Here is a 15,787-nt window from a genome sequence, read left to right as displayed (position 1 = left end):
AGCCTTCTGTGTGGTTTTCTGATTTCCCAAGTTTACCAAACATGCAGATAGTGTTTTTGAATGTCACAAATCCTTTTTCCTCAATCTTCACCACATAAAGAAACAGTGAACTGAAATCAACATCTTTGAAGATATATTTAAATGATAAATCACGACTCACGAAGGTTTCTGTACTTGGAGTAAATAAACCATGCATTTAATGGTGCCGTAGCAGTGAAGCATTGTATGGAGTAACTATTTGTCCTAACATTTACATTGTCAAGTTAATATTCCATAACATAAAAATAACTATAGACATTTTTTGTGTGCTTATGCTGAACTGATCGGGGGGAGGGGGTTCACCTCTGCTTAAAATTAATATGTCTAGTGAAATGTGGTTCGTCCTCTGCCATACAGTGTGTGTGGTACAAGGTCATGTTCAGAACCCGTCTTCTCAAATGCCTGTCACTTAAGTTTGGCCTTCGTCATGAAATGAGGAGCTAGTGACACTACTGTTCTTTTTTTATACTGGTGAAATCAACATTTTCTCATTTTACCTCCTGAATGCAACCCTGATTAGACATTTGAAAGATATTTGCTTACCAAAAATAAATGAATTCATTTTCCTCTCAATCAGAAGGCAAATTTTCCTGGGAACCTTGCACTTTTTCCACTTTAACTATCCCTATTCTTTATCCAACATTTCACAGAGAAATCCTTATGATATTATAATGTCTGTGCCTAGTAATAGTGGTTTAAAACACACACACACACACACACACACACACACACACACATGCATGCAGAACTTCCAGAGCTTTCTATGAAACAGAATTTAAAGTTGTTCAGTCCCTAATATGAAGGATATTTATTTTATACTGATTCCCACGTCCCGACAAGAACCTAGTTTATTTTGATATAAACTCTAGGAATAAGGTAACTGAAGCTGAAGGTGGCTCTTTAAAGCAAGTCCTTGAGGCGCCTGGGTGGCTCAGTCGGTTAAGCGGCCGACTTCGGCTCAGGTCATGATCTCGCGGTCCGTGAGTTCGAGCCCCGTGTCGGCTCTGTGCTGACAGCTTAGATCCTGGAGCCTGTTTCAGATTCTGTGTCTCCCTCTCTCTGACCCTCCCCCATTCATGCTCTGTCTCTGTCTCAAAAATAAATAAACTTAAAAAAAAATTTAAAAATGTTAAAAAAAAAAAAAAAAAGCAAGTCCTTTCTTCTCCTTAGCCGGTCATTCAGTATCAGGCCCAGTGCTGATCTTAGAAGTTCCTGCGGTAGCTAGAGCTGGCTCCCGTTACGTTTCATATTCTCCCTTAAATGCTTATTTCATGTAGACACCACGCTTTCTTTCCCCCACAGTCATGCACCCATCTTGCATGACTTCCTTTGAGACTTCAAACAGGTTTTCTACCTCTGCAGAAGGACTATTCTTATAGAAATAGAAATAGATACTATGGGTTTGTTTTTTTTATTAGCAGTTCTCTAACCTGTGTTTTCCCTTTTTTTTTTATTTTTTTTATTTTTTAAGGCAGTCATCCACTACAATACTTAAATGCTTTGAATTGTACAGCCCTCAGATATAGGTGCAAGATTTGTGCCGTAAGAGTTTCTTATTACTCATTGTACCCAGAAACAATGAAATAACTCATGTGTAGAATTCAATACACATGTATTTCTCTCATTTATTGTGACTAGACCTACTTTTAATTATGTTTTATTTAAAAGAACAAAGTGTGGGGGCGCCTGGGTGGCTCAGTCGGTTAAGCGTCTGACTTCAGCTCGGGTCACGATCTTGCGGTCTGTGAGTTCGAGCCCCACGTCAGGCTCTGGGCTGATGGCTCAGAGCCTGGAGCCTGCTTCCGATTCTGTGTCTCCCTCTCTCTCTGCCCCTCCCCTGTTCATGCTCTGTCTCTCTCTGTCTCAAAAATAAATAAAAAACATTAAAAAAAATTTTTTTTAATAAAAAATAAAAAAAAAATAAAAGAACAAAGTGTGGGGGCACCTGAGTGGCTCAGTCTGTTTAGTGTCTGACTTTGGCTCAGGTCATGATCTCATGGTTCGTGAATTCCAGCCCCGCATGGGGCTCTGTGCTGACAACTTGGAGCCTGCTTCAGATTCTGTTTCCCTCTCTCTCTGCCCCTCCCCATCTTGCAGTCCAACTCTCTCTCTCTCTCTCTCTCTCTGAAAAATAAACATTTTAAAAAAACAATAAATATTAAAAAAAATTTTTTTAATTGGGGCACCTGGGTGGCTCAGTCAGTTTAGTGTCTGACTTTGGTTCAGTTCATGATCTTGCGGTCCATGAGTTTGAGCCCCACATCAGGCTCTGTGCTGACAGCTCGGAGCCTGGAGCCTGCTTCAGATTCTGTGTCTCCCTCTCTCTCTGCCCTCCCCCACTCTCACTCTGTCTCTCTCTCTCTCTCTCTCTCAAAAATAAATAAACATTAAAAAGTACGTGATGTCAAAAATTTTAAACTAAGGGAATAAGTAGATTAGATATCTGGTGAGAAAAAAAAATTAAACCTCATTCTTTCTTTCTTTTAAAATTGTTTCCATTAAAATTCCCCACTGGGGGAGAGTTTTATTCTTGTTTCTTGACATTAGTGAAAACTAGAATTATTTATTTTTATAAAATAAATTTTAAAACCTAAAAGTAATGTGTATAGCCATAAACATAATTTTTAGGTCATTTGGTTGTATTTTTATTTTTTATGTTTGTTTTTGTCTTTATTTGTGAGGAGGATTTAAATTTGTAAAGTGCTCCCAAAGATATTGCTATTGTGGTGACATCACATTTTCTTCTTAATTCTTTGCTGACAGAAGAATTTTGTTATTCAAAATATGTGCACATGTAAAACAATCAGTATGAAATATAGAACAATATATATTGAAACAATATATTTTCATTTCAACATGAAAAACGCATTGGAATACTGAAAGTATTTATAATACAGAATGGTTCCATGTTCTCAGATATTTTTGACCATGACTATAGTTAACATACTCATTAAGAAAACTCTGGTAAGGGACAACTGGTTGGCTCAGTCAGGAAAGCACGTATACTTGATCTTGGGGTGGTGAGTTCAAGCCCCACGCTGGGTATAGCAATTACTTAAAAAAAATAAAATAAGAAAATTCTGGTAACCTTAAGTCAATATGATATATCGTCTATGCTGTGACTTTCTCTGCACTTTGGAAAAGCATGACAGACTAAAGATCACTTTAATTATACATACTTTTATTAAACATACAGAGTGATATCATCTAATTTAAAATATGAGTTATTTTAATAAAAATAGTTCTGAATCAGTTTTGTTTCATAAGGAAAATATGATTTTCTAATTTTATTTAGGACTGAATAAAGTGTTACCTTAAATTTATATGTAGATTATTCTACGTGCATTACAGCTTCTTTTCCTTGTACTTCATCTTCTTTTCCTGTCTCTTTTCCATTCATGTTTGTATTTTATTTATCTCATTGTAACATTTCCTGTAAGCCACTTGGAATTCTTTCTGAAATGAGGGATAATATAAATCAATTAATTAAGGTACACTTTGAAGTAAATAATCACTTTTCTAATGAAAAAGTAATAAAGTTATTAGCTGTGGAGTAATGCTGTACCAAATTTATGAATTATAGAAAAATATATCTAATAAAACTAATCACCATTTTAGTAGGAATTTATGACCATACACTTGTTTAATGTTTATTTTTGAGAGAAAGTGTGCACATGTAAGCAGGAGAGGATGGGGGGGCGGGCGACAGAGGATCCCAAGCGGGCTCTGCACTGACAGCAGTGAGCTCAATGCGGGGCTCAATCTCACAAACCAGGAGATCATGACCTGAGCCAGTCAGACGCTTAATAGACTGAGCCACCCGGGCGCCCCACCTATCTTTTATAAATTGAAGTATTTTCCTTCAGAGGGCTCTAAATTGCCCAGATTCTGGCTATGCTGCGACAACCTTCACCCAAACTAAAATCCAGGGCTGTGACAAGGAAACTTGATGCAATGCTAATTGTGTGTGACACTCTTTTCCAGGTATCCTCTCTGGAACAGAAGTTACAGCCACTGTATTTCTGAATTCTGACAGGGCAGACAGGCAAGGAACTCACTCTTCAGGACAGATGCCTCTCTCTCTCTCTCTCTCTCTCTCTAGGGAGGACAGCAGAGTCTTTACCAAATGACAAATGACTCTGAGTCATGGCTCAGTAGAACCAATAGAGCCCTCAAGAATGAGCAGCAGTCAAGCCCCTTTGAGGTGACAAGAGCTTTTGGCGATCAAACCTAAGTTACATACTGAGCAAGAGTGAAGGAGAGAAAGATTAAAAGTTATCAAAACTTTTAAGCATGGAAAATGTCTTACAGGGAGATTTTTAAATTTACATTTCTATAAATAAAATTTTAACTGAGGGTCAGCATCTTTCTAAAACAAAAATGTATAAACTTTGTTTCAGGAACAACTAGTTGTAGAAAGGATATAATTTATTTTGTACAATAAATTTTGTACAAATTATTTTGTACAATCCCAAGATTATTGAAATCTTCCCAACTATACCTGTTTGGCAAAATAAAATAAAATTAAGTAAGCCTGTAAGGAAATGCTTTTTTTAATAATTGGTATTCATGATGAGGTTTCTATGTAAAAAAAGAAAATAAAGTTAAACTAATCCAAAATAAGTTAATAAAAGTGTGTGATCTATCAAGACTTTTTTCCAAATTTTTTTTTAACATTTATTTATTTATGAGAGACAGAGACAGAGTGCAAGCGGGGGAGGGGTAGTGAGAGAAGGAGACACGGAATCTGAAGCAGGCTCCAGGCTCTGAGCTGTCAGCACAAAGCCTGAATCAGGGTTCAAACCCACGAGCCGAAGTCAGATGCTTAACTGATTGAGCCACCCACGTGCCCCCATATCAAAGACTTTTATCATTGAGACAATTTAGACTTGTTCTTTGAGGAAATGCAGTAACCTAATAATCATATTTATTTGGCAAGCCTCACTTTGAAGATATGTCAGTCAGCTGAGTCCCGGAAAAAGGCTGAGTTCTTTTTGTCTTGCCTTTTATTGTGAATGCATTGACAATAGATGTCAACTAAGAAGTTCTCTGTTTTTATCAAAGTCTTATTATATCAGATTTATTTTCTACAAATAACAGTGTTAGAGGACTTTGAAATAACTATCAACAATCACCTTAAACCAGTGCAACATGGGCTAACGACACTTGAAACTTCCATTGCTTATAAAATCACGATCTTCAAAAGTAGTGGCTGTTGGATCACTTGTCTCTAAACGCCATCACTAAAAACAATAAGCTAGATTCTCAACTCAAAGAGTTCTTTTCTTCTTTTGAATCTCACAGAATGAAAATCTGACCCACTATGTAAATACTAGTACATCCTTTAAAATGTACATTGGATTGTATACAGTTTGTGCTTTGAGTTTTTTTTTTTTTCTTTATCATGTCCAATAGAGATGTCTGAGAAGAGTAACTTAGCCCTTCCAACACTACAATTTTCCAGGATGCCTGCCAAGGGAGTACTTAGGACGATGGCCTCTAGGCTGGGAGGAGAGCGTTATCCTCTATCTGGGCACGAGACACAATCCAGGAGGCTCTCAGGAGGATAGGCTCTGTTATCTGATAGCTCTTTTCCATTTCTGACTAAATAGATGGCAGGAGTTTCCAAGGGGTTAATATTTCAATTTAGACCAATAAATACACTCCTTTAGCTGCTTCCCCAAATATAGCATATCTTGTTTTTATTTTTAGTTTCTTATTCTCAGAAATTTAGATTCTATTATTGATTTCCCTAATTAAAAGAGAAAATGCGCATTTCAACCCTTCACTGAATCTAATCAGCAACCTCCCAATGCCACTCCACCTGGGTTCACAAGAAAGAGAATGGTTCCTCTTCCCTTTGGAATCGATCATGTTTATAGTATTTTGGGAGCTTTGGAAATCCTATTTTGTCATCGTCATAGATGACGTTTTTAAATAATATTTATCCTTTCTACATTCTGTCAATTTAATTTCCCCCTGGTTTATGTTCTTTTTAAAAAAGTCCCTTTACACAACTATTATCATATTTTATGACGCCAATCAAACATGCATGAACATCACAGTGACATTATGATTTGGGCCAAGGTTTGTAACCATCACTGCAATAACTGAGAGAATTTTGTTCTAATACTGATGCCAAAGCCTCATCCCCAGAGATCGTAACTTAGTAAATCCGGATTGGGACCCCCAAATCTGTATGTTTTCGGAAGCTTTAAAATATTTTTATTATTTAAAAAGTAATTGTTAGGGACGCCTGGGTGGCTCAGTCAGTTAAGTATCCAATGTCTGCTTAGGTCATGATCTCTTGGTTCATGGGTTCGAGCTGCATGTTGGACTCTGTGCTGACAGATCAGAGCCTGAAGCCTGCTTCAGATTCTGTGTCTCCCTCTCTCTGCGCCCCTCCCTCACTCAAGCTCTGTCTCTTTCTCTCAAAAACATAAATAAACATTTAAAAAATTTTTAAAGTAACTGTTGCAAGTAATTCTAATGTGCTAATCAGCTAAGGTTAAGAAACACTGATTTAAGGTCTAAAAAGGAATTCAGATGCCTCTCTTTGGGTTAGTGATTTCCAAAGGACAAAGTGAACTATAACTGAAGTTTCACAAACTATAAAAAAATTTTAATTAAAAAAAAAATCTTGTTATAAAGTTTATAATGATGAGCTTTACAAAGAATGTCAAAACATATTCCCCACCATTCTCCATATCTGCTACCCACTCCTAGAGAGCAATAGAGCTATTATGTAGCTACCTTGTATTTCTCCCATCCTTTATGCCCTATAGTTTGGGACTTGCACCACCCATTAACAATTGAATCAAGAGGTAGAGAAGAAAGAGGAGAAAGGAAAGGAAAGAAAGAGAACTTGTTGAACTAGACCCACAAGAAATCAACACTGTCATCTTTGCTTCCTTCCATCCACAGCTGTGAGGAGGATGATATTAAGTCCATTTTACAGATAAGAAAACTGCTTCAGAATGAGGATGCACTTTATCCAAGGGTACATCACTTATAAAAGGTGGAGGCAGGATTCTAACTGAAGATTCTCTGGCTCCTAATTCATGTCATTTCCACACATTCCAAGGAAACGTCAAAGATTTATTGTTATTCTCCACTGGCAATAGTGAACAGATAAAGAAAAAAACAGAAAAGGGAGATTTGAAAGAATACTTCAGTGGAAATTTTGTGATTACTTAGGACTCAAAGCCATAACGTTTTCATGTCATCATACACAATGACAACTTGATTTTAAACTAGTGCAACAAGGAAGCCACTAAAGCACATTGCAAAGCATGGATTGAACGCAGCCGTGTGCATCTGTGTCCAGAGAGAAAATGTTCCTCACGTGACACTAGAGCTGCTGCAGTGGTTTCTCCACCAGTGCAGCTCCCTCTGACTCCATTGCCTAACTGGAGGGCAATCTCAAAAACAGAGATGGGAAATTGGGAAGAGCAGACCGAAGAAAGGAAAATTCTTATATCCCGTTGCTCAGTCGCAAAAAAAAACTTGGTTACTCTGGTTAACTTGTCCTACCCTGTAAAGACACTTAAAAGGCTCTTCCTCATTCTCTACCTTCTTCCTCTAGTCATACAGCTCTCATTTCCCCAGACTGAAGAAGAGTTTGGAGAGACTATGTCAGTGAATGTGTGTGTGTGTGTGTGTGTGTGTGTGTGTGTGTGTGTGTGATAGAGACAGGAGAGACCTCTATTAATCCCTGAAATCTCATTTTATCAATGTATGAAGACAGAAATATCGGTAATCAAACCCCTATGCACCAGAGAGAACCTGTGTAAAAACCTAGTTCCTGGGACAAGGTCTTGGAACTGGAAGCTATGACGAGTCTTGTAAGGTCCTGTTTTAGGCAAAGAGAAGTCATACCTTACAACCCAATGACAGTCTACAATTATAAGCTGGGTGATTTACATGATGTCTTGAAGAGAAAGCATGAGAAGCGAACATGCAGGTGTCATCAACATGTGCTTCCATGATGCAATTTATATTTTTTAATTTTTATTTTTGGGAGAGAGACAGAGACAGAAAGCAAGTAGGGGAAGGGCAGAGAGAGAGGGAGACACAGAATCCAAAGCAGGCTCCAGGCTCTGAGCTGTCAGCACAGAGCCCAATGCAGGGCTCAAACCTGTGAAACATGAGATCATGACCTGAGCCAAAGTCGGACATTTAACTGATTGAGCCACCCAGGAGCCCCCCATGACGCAATTTAAAATACTGAATCTGCCATGTATTGGGCAGTGTACTGGGTGCTAGCAGAAATAGAAATGATTGAAATAAATCTTTGCCACAAAAAGCTCACTGTCTAACAGGAGAGATAAACATATAATAGCACAGTTCAGTTGAAATCCTGAAGCCCCACAACAATGGTGAGGACTAAGTAACACAGTAAGCCTGAAGAAGAGGGTGGAGGTAAGAATAATGTTTCACAATCTGCAACTGGGTCTTGACAAATAAGTAAGATTTCCTGGGTGGACACCAACACAAAGCCAACCTATGGGTGGGAAATGTGTAAAGAAATGTGTAAAAAAAATAGAGGGGTGAAGCCCCATATACCTTTCAGGGAACTGAAAACAATTCTACCTAAACCCATATTTAACCAGGTAAAGTGAAGCATATGAGAAGTCGCTGTGGATTAAAGAAATGGGCTCTAGATGGAAGCCAGAAGAGTTGAATTTAAAGTCTGGTCCTGACATTTTGCAGGCGTGTAAAACTCTGCAGGCAAGTAAGGCTCTCGGGTTTTCCATTTCCTCTTCGGTAAAGTAGAGACAATACTACCCACACAAACACTGGAAGTACACAAAAGGTATCTAACCCAATGGGCGTGGGGGGCGGGGGGGGGGAGGGGGGAGAGGCGAGGCCTTTTAGGAAAGTGAAGTGTGAGGCCAAGACCTGAAGGATAAGAAGGTGGGATAAAAGGTCCAGGCTGAGAGAAGGCAAGATTTGGGTGTGAAAGAGAAAGAGGGCATTTTTTGGAGAATTACGAGTTTAATATGGCTGGAGCATGAGGTAGCAACAGAGAAAGCGAGGCTGTAGCCGTAAGATCACGGAAAACCATGAGGTGGGACAGCAGCAGACAGGCTAATGGTGAAGCACTGAAGAGGTTTTGTTTATGTTTTGCTGGTTTTTGTTTTGCTTTGATTTCAAAGCTGAGAAGTAGGCCTTTAGAAAGATGCATTCTGCTGCAGGTTGAGGTATTATTTGGAGGGCAGTCAAGCTGGATGCCAAATACAAATGAAAGCAGTTTCAGTCAATCAGGTGAGATTTGAAGGCCGGTTGAACTAAGGCAGCTGAAATGGAATACTCTGGTTTTTCCTCAGGTCGTGTAAATCCTGTGCCTTTTTCCCAGGGATCTTAGAGCCACCTCTTCTCACTGTTTACCTTTCACATGGCAAAAGTTTGTATTCCTGGCCTGGTTCTTGTTTCTCTCTTTCACTTAATTCAACCTACATTCATTTTTTTTTTTAATTTGTTCTGAATATCTTTCACATCAACATAGGAAGTTATTGCAACTACAAAGTACATTCAGAGATGTAAATGAGTGTCACACTTGTGCTGACAATCAAGAGAAAAATAGCATTTGTTCTCACTTGCAAGGCCTCATTCATCGGCGTGGAAAAGTTGTTCCCAGTGGCTGTTGTCTCTAGACTTTTCAACAGCTACAGAGCAGCTTTTACACTAAGCAGCGTTTTCACATATCTACTCCTTACTTTCTTCGGCAGACTCACATTTTGTGTTTTTATTGCTCTGTGGGCTACATGTCTTTATTCAGTAAATACAAATGTTTTCAAACACTGGCTGCACCAGGATTACACTTGTGCTGGGAGAACAGGGTCAGCAAGGTTATACTAAATTGCTCGATGATGGATTATCCTAGACAGCATTTCCCAAAATCTTTATACAGTATGTCACAAGCAGGTCAAAGTTCAGGCTGTTCTTCTACCGGGCCTTCTATCTCCAGATGCTCACTCTTACTCTGAGTTACGTACCAGAAGAAGCCAAGAGATTGTACACAGGTTTCACATAAATCACATGAAAAGTCCTAAGAATGCAGGCACCTAAATTACAACTGTGATGCCACCTAAGAACAGAGCAACATACAACAAGTCAAAGGCTAGCTCAGATATAAAATAACAGAACGGCAGGTACCAAATGAGGTGGGTCTCTTTGAATTGGCAAAGTGTAGGGATTGCCTTTAAGTTGACTTATTATGTATTGAAAGCAAAATAGTTATTTTTGCAAATAAAGAAATAGTGTTAAAACAATGTCTCTTTCATTTCTAAGAATTGTTGGTCTTTCTGCAGTGTACTATTTTACCGTGACATAGCATGATTTCTCCCTTGTAACAATTCATATGATTTAAAGCTCTCCCATACCAAATGTTATACCTTAATGGTACATAGAAACGAATTTTAAGATTAAAGTAAAAATACTAATTTGATATTTATCAATCTCACTTCACTTCAAAGCTAGGAAAATGCCATATTTTGAAATTACTTTAGCAAACTATTTTCAATATACTAATTCCAATAGCATCTACTCTAGTACGCAATAAATTTTTAAAACTCGAATTACTCCACATAATACCTTATATAAATCTACTAAACTTCATAAAATATGTACTGAAATAGGAAAAAAGTTTTGCTCACTTCTCAGTGACACAGTATGCAAATTGCTGATGTCAATCACTGTCAAAAAATGCTCTTTTATATCAGTGCAGGAACAATTGAGTTCTTACTGACATTTCTAAACAACCAGAATGGTAATTTGCATTGTTACTGAGTTAAAGTCCTTAAATATATATTTATACTAATTCTATTTTTCTATCATCAAAATGAAAAACAGCATTAGAAAAAACTTCTAATTTCACATCTTTATCATATTGGTCGTATTTTTTGTACCAGAATTGAAAACACTATTTTATAAAGACTATGTTGGTTTTGTCCATACAGAAACCATCTATGCTTTCAAATTATAGAGATTAAATGTCATTTTTTATTTTTTTATTAAAAGGAGTCTATAAAGTCATCAATGTGTTTTCTTATTTATTTTATTTATGTGTTATTAGACTCCACTTTGTTTTTTTTTAAAGAGTGAAAGCATCCCTTCAAAATGTATAAGAAATCACTCATGTTCAATATTTGATTTACAGCAGGCTATATGACAGCAAGAACTTAAATGTGCATGTGCTTCCAAGAGTAAGAAATCTCACCTTCAAGTAAACATTAAGACAGTGGTTCTAAAGAATTTGACCCCCCCCCCTCCCCGTGCTATTCCCAAGGCTGATCAACCTCTTCTAAGCTTTATATCTTCCATGAGTTGACCAGAAGCTTGTATTGACTAGATACTGTCCAGTGAAATAGAAAGAGCCTGCTGTCCAGTGAAATAGAAAGTGGGGGTGGGATGCAGGAGGCAGATACTACAAGGCAGAGTCAGAAACACAGACTTGGAGTGATTACTACCTCTTCAATCCCTGCTTTACCATTTGCCACATGTATGATCTAGAGCAAGTTACACAGCTTTTCTAACCTTCAGTGTCCTAATCCATCAGTCAGAGATAATAACTGTACCCTCCTCTTAGATTTATTGTAAAGATTCAATAAAATAACGCAGGTACCACACTTGATACAGTGGCTGTAAAGTTCTAGAAGCTCAGTTTTATATCCCTGAGAACATTAATTCTGTAGTTTCAGAATAAATAGAGTACATTTTCCTTAGTGCAGTATCTAAATGTATATATACGCAAATTAAAAGTGGAGGGGCGCCTGGGTGCCTCAGTTGGTTAAGAGTCTGACTCTCCATCTCAGCTCAGGTCTCGATTTCAGGGTCATGAGTTCAAGTAGCAGCTACTTAAAAAAAAAAAAAAAAAAAAACTAAGAAAAAAAATGAAGTAATGACCTAAACAGCTACCTCTCATGCTTTATGGAGAAGTAGTTGGTCTATTTTGAAAGTACAGCAAGTGAAGAGTGAAGCTCGTCAAAACCTCAGAGTAGATTAATAGCAGGGTTGCTCCCCTTATAATCTACAATTAATTCATTGCTCTTTAGAGATGTAGTATGTAAATTCAAGTGAAAAGGTAATAATAATCCAATAGTAGGAAACCTTTTCTATAGAAATCTTTGCGGGAAGATTTGCCATACTATCCTTTACAATCCCTATCTTGGGGGCAAAGATAATAATGGTGAATAATTACGATCACTTATTGAGAAGGTACTATGTGCCGGGAACTACACTAAGCACATGGCATACGCTATCGAGTATAATTTTCAAAAATTCTATTATGAAGGCTTAGACAGACCGATTAATTTTCTTGCATGTGCAGTTATTAAGTGGTAGAACTAATAAGATTCAAATCCAGAAGTGATGACATTCTAAAAATCCTGCCCTTCCACTATGCCACATAACTCTCAGTAAGCACTAAACAAGTTTGATCTCAGTCATGACAAGATACTGCCTATACATTTGCCCTGGCATCCAGGACCATGGTGACATAAGAGGTGTCACTGGGACCACCCAGGTTATCCGTTCAGAGCATATTTATTACATTTGTTCTAAGACTTTTTTTTTTACTTCTTATGATGGGAAAAACAATGATATCAAATGGAAGATTTGTTTTCATTTGCAAAACAGAAACATGGGGAATTTAGCCATTAGAACATTAGCCAAACTCATTATTGTTACCAAAGTGTGTCATAACAGAAATGTTTTTCAATGAAACAGCAATTCCATTTCCAAGCTTGATTTGGTCTCTTGAGTTTCTAATAAAATGCTCACAGTACCAATTGTCTTCATTCCTTTTCTGATGTCTGACCACCTGTACTGAAACTATCCATCACTGCCCTTCATACACATTGCTCTAAGCAAGAGTTGCTGAAAAGACTTTTGGTAATTTTCACTGTTCACCTGGGATCTGAGATAGTACCTTAGAGTAGATAGAGATCTATTCTATGTCCAGTCCTGTGTCCATCATCACTTAGCTTTTACTTCAGGATAACAAAATGAAGGTGCCTGATTGAGATTCAAATATTTCTGGGGTGCCTGGGTGGCTCAGTCAGATAAGCATCCTACCCTTGATTTTGGCTTAGGTCATGATCTCACAGTCATGAGATCATGACCTGTGCTGGGCCCGTCCCTGGCCATGGAGCCTACTTGAGATTCTCTCTCTTTCTCTCTCTCTCTTTCTCTTTCTCCCTCTCTCTCTGCTCCTCCCCACTCATTCTCTCTCTCTCTCTCTCTCAATAAATAAATAAACATCTATTTATTCAAATATGTATTCAATTATTTATTAAAATATTTCTAGGCTCATCTCATCTCATTTACAAACAGGACAGGTATGAATCTGATCAGCAATGGATATGAAGTGTCGCTCCATTTACATTTCTTCATATCACACGAGGGCCAGCCCACAGAATCTCTAGCTTACTTTCAATGTACAAGGTGTAGCTTATTTTGAGGCATCAAGGTTTCTAAAACTAAGTGAAAATGTAATTTGAAAGTAGCAACTGAAATTTCATAACTTAATAAACTTATGCCTGCATATTTTTCCTGCATATTTTAGATATCCTTTTAAGCAGTAAGCCAAATCTTTGTGCAATCAATAGCAACTGATAAAAAATAAGCTGTTATTAGTAAACATGTTAATGAATATATAGGTAAAAATCCTATGAAGATTTGCACAGGCACTCACAGAATTTTCTATTTCATTCACCTCCTCATTTATTTAACATCTATTTATTGAGCCTCTAATATATGCCAGGCATCGTACTTGGCATTGGAGATATAGACGTGAACAAAGCAGATGTTGTGTCTGCCCTTCTGCTGACTTCTGGTGTAAATGAAAAAGAGGAGAGAATACTATAAGTAAATTCCTTTATCATAAACAAAATGATGAAAACAGTAAAAATACTAAAGATGTCATTTATAGGAAGTTGTTGCCAGAAAACTGGAAACAAAAAGCTGATGGGTCTTCATGTACCAGTATTTGTACACATACAGCAAGGTTTAATAGAATTTTTTAATTTTAGAGTAGAAGACATGTCAAATGCAGTTTACATTTCTCAGCCAGTAATTATATTTTCTTACAAGGGGCTATTACATTTTTAGAGACAGACACAGCAAATAATAAAAGGTTTTATTTGAGAGGAGAAACAAGCATGGTGGGGTTTTTTTAGATGAAAGGGGTATAATAAATTTATGAGACCTCACATACAGCTATAATATAATAAATTAGAAGGATTAATAGAATTGTGAGCTACAGTAACCTGCACTAGTAGAATGCCTATTTTATGGAGCTCGATAATACAGTTTATCATTGACTCCATGGGAATTCCCACAATATATTAGCTGCGGTGTAACAATAAAGCACACACAGTAAGGGGCATGTCCCTTTTGACACACATTCTCTTCCCACACTTATTTTACCAGGGAAACAACTCTGGTGCAGTTTAATTAAACTGCACTGCAATGAATTAGTCCAGGTCTTAGCCCTCTGACAGAGAGGGCCCTGGCAGTACCACAGGGGTCTGTCCCCTTATGATACCCGAGAGACTTCAGAAAACCTGGGAAAAAAAGTGTAGGGTCCCTCAGATGACAGTGTCACTGGGCAAGCCCAGAGCTGTCAATCAGTTCACTTAAGGAAGCACCCATCCCTTTGGAGAAGTTTTTATATTTCCCCATTTGTTGACTATGGGTCAGTCTTTTGGGAAACATGTAAATGCCTTGGGAAGCTTTATGTTCTATTTCCCTAGCTGGGGACAAGGCTATCATTGCTCACTTTAAAACAAAATAGCTTTGCTATTTTTAAGTCCACTGTGTATTCATAGCTAGCTTTGGAGAGGCAAGCCAGAAAGTAATAACTGAAAATAAACTTAGGATGATGATGAGTTCAAATAAACTCTACTGGTAATAAGATATGAATAAAAACATTTTCATTCAGAGTAAAAACTCTCCAGCTAAACATGATCTAGAATATCCAAGATGGAAGTGTATTACAAGAGATATGTTATTTCCCCAGAGTTTCTGATCAACAGCGTAGTAAGGTTACACCCCCCAATGACACAGAAAATCTTGCATTATTGATGAATATTCTTATTTTATCTGAACACTGTTTATTAATTCATGAGGGTGTTTTGGAATTGAAAGATAAAAATTTACAAAACAATTACATTTTTAATAACTGCTTCAAGCCAGATACATTGAATATTTAAGTGAACCAACACAAAGACCTCAAAAGAATTTATTAGACAATGGCAATTAGATCTCTAATAACTTGGCTCCACTGGAATTACTGAGCTCCATTTAGATGCCAGACATGGCACCTTAGTGATGGGTACACCATGTCGCCACCCTGCCTTTGGCTGGGGATCCTGAGAAATGACAGTCCCATTAGGTGTCGTGTAAAGCAGCTGACCTCACACTCTCAACACTTGATCTTTGCACTGCAAGTGACCATTTGTCACTGTTGCCCAGAGATGGAGCTCAGGTGACTCAATGTCACCACTGCCTTTTCAAAAGAGTAAGATAGTTATAAGTTTTTTTTTCCAAGTCTAAAACAGACTTTTTTTCCCCTAAACAAATTTGCTTAGAAAAATGGGTAGGCAAATTAAAAGCAAAGAATAAACTTCTTTACTCACAGGCAGTATGCTTTCTAATCATTACCAAAATTATCGAAACTTTTTCAAAAATTATTGAAACTCTTTGACCCAAGGGAAAAAAAGATTTATGGTTGCCTGAAAACTTT

The 15,787-nt window shown here is 37.5% G+C and overlaps 1 long non-coding RNA gene across 9 annotated transcripts in view; it reads right to left on the bottom strand.

Annotated features, from left to right (window-relative positions):
• LOC102899731 overlaps positions 1–15,787 on the bottom strand; it is a 230,005-nt gene that overhangs the window by 94,060 nt on the left and 120,158 nt on the right. For all 9 annotated transcript variants that reach the window (XR_006596934.1, XR_006596932.1, XR_006596933.1 and 6 more), the window contains one exon: positions 3,353–3,495. This is a non-coding gene — a long non-coding RNA (uncharacterized LOC102899731). The remainder of the gene's footprint in view (positions 1–3,352; positions 3,496–15,787) is intronic.

This window comes from Felis catus, chromosome B1, assembly GCF_018350175.1.
Source record: "Felis catus isolate Fca126 chromosome B1, F.catus_Fca126_mat1.0, whole genome shotgun sequence".
In the NCBI taxonomy this organism is placed as follows: domain Eukaryota; kingdom Metazoa; phylum Chordata; class Mammalia; order Carnivora; family Felidae; genus Felis; species Felis catus.
Note: the sequence above shows the minus strand (reverse complement) of the source record. Positions and strands in the feature narration are given on the sequence as shown.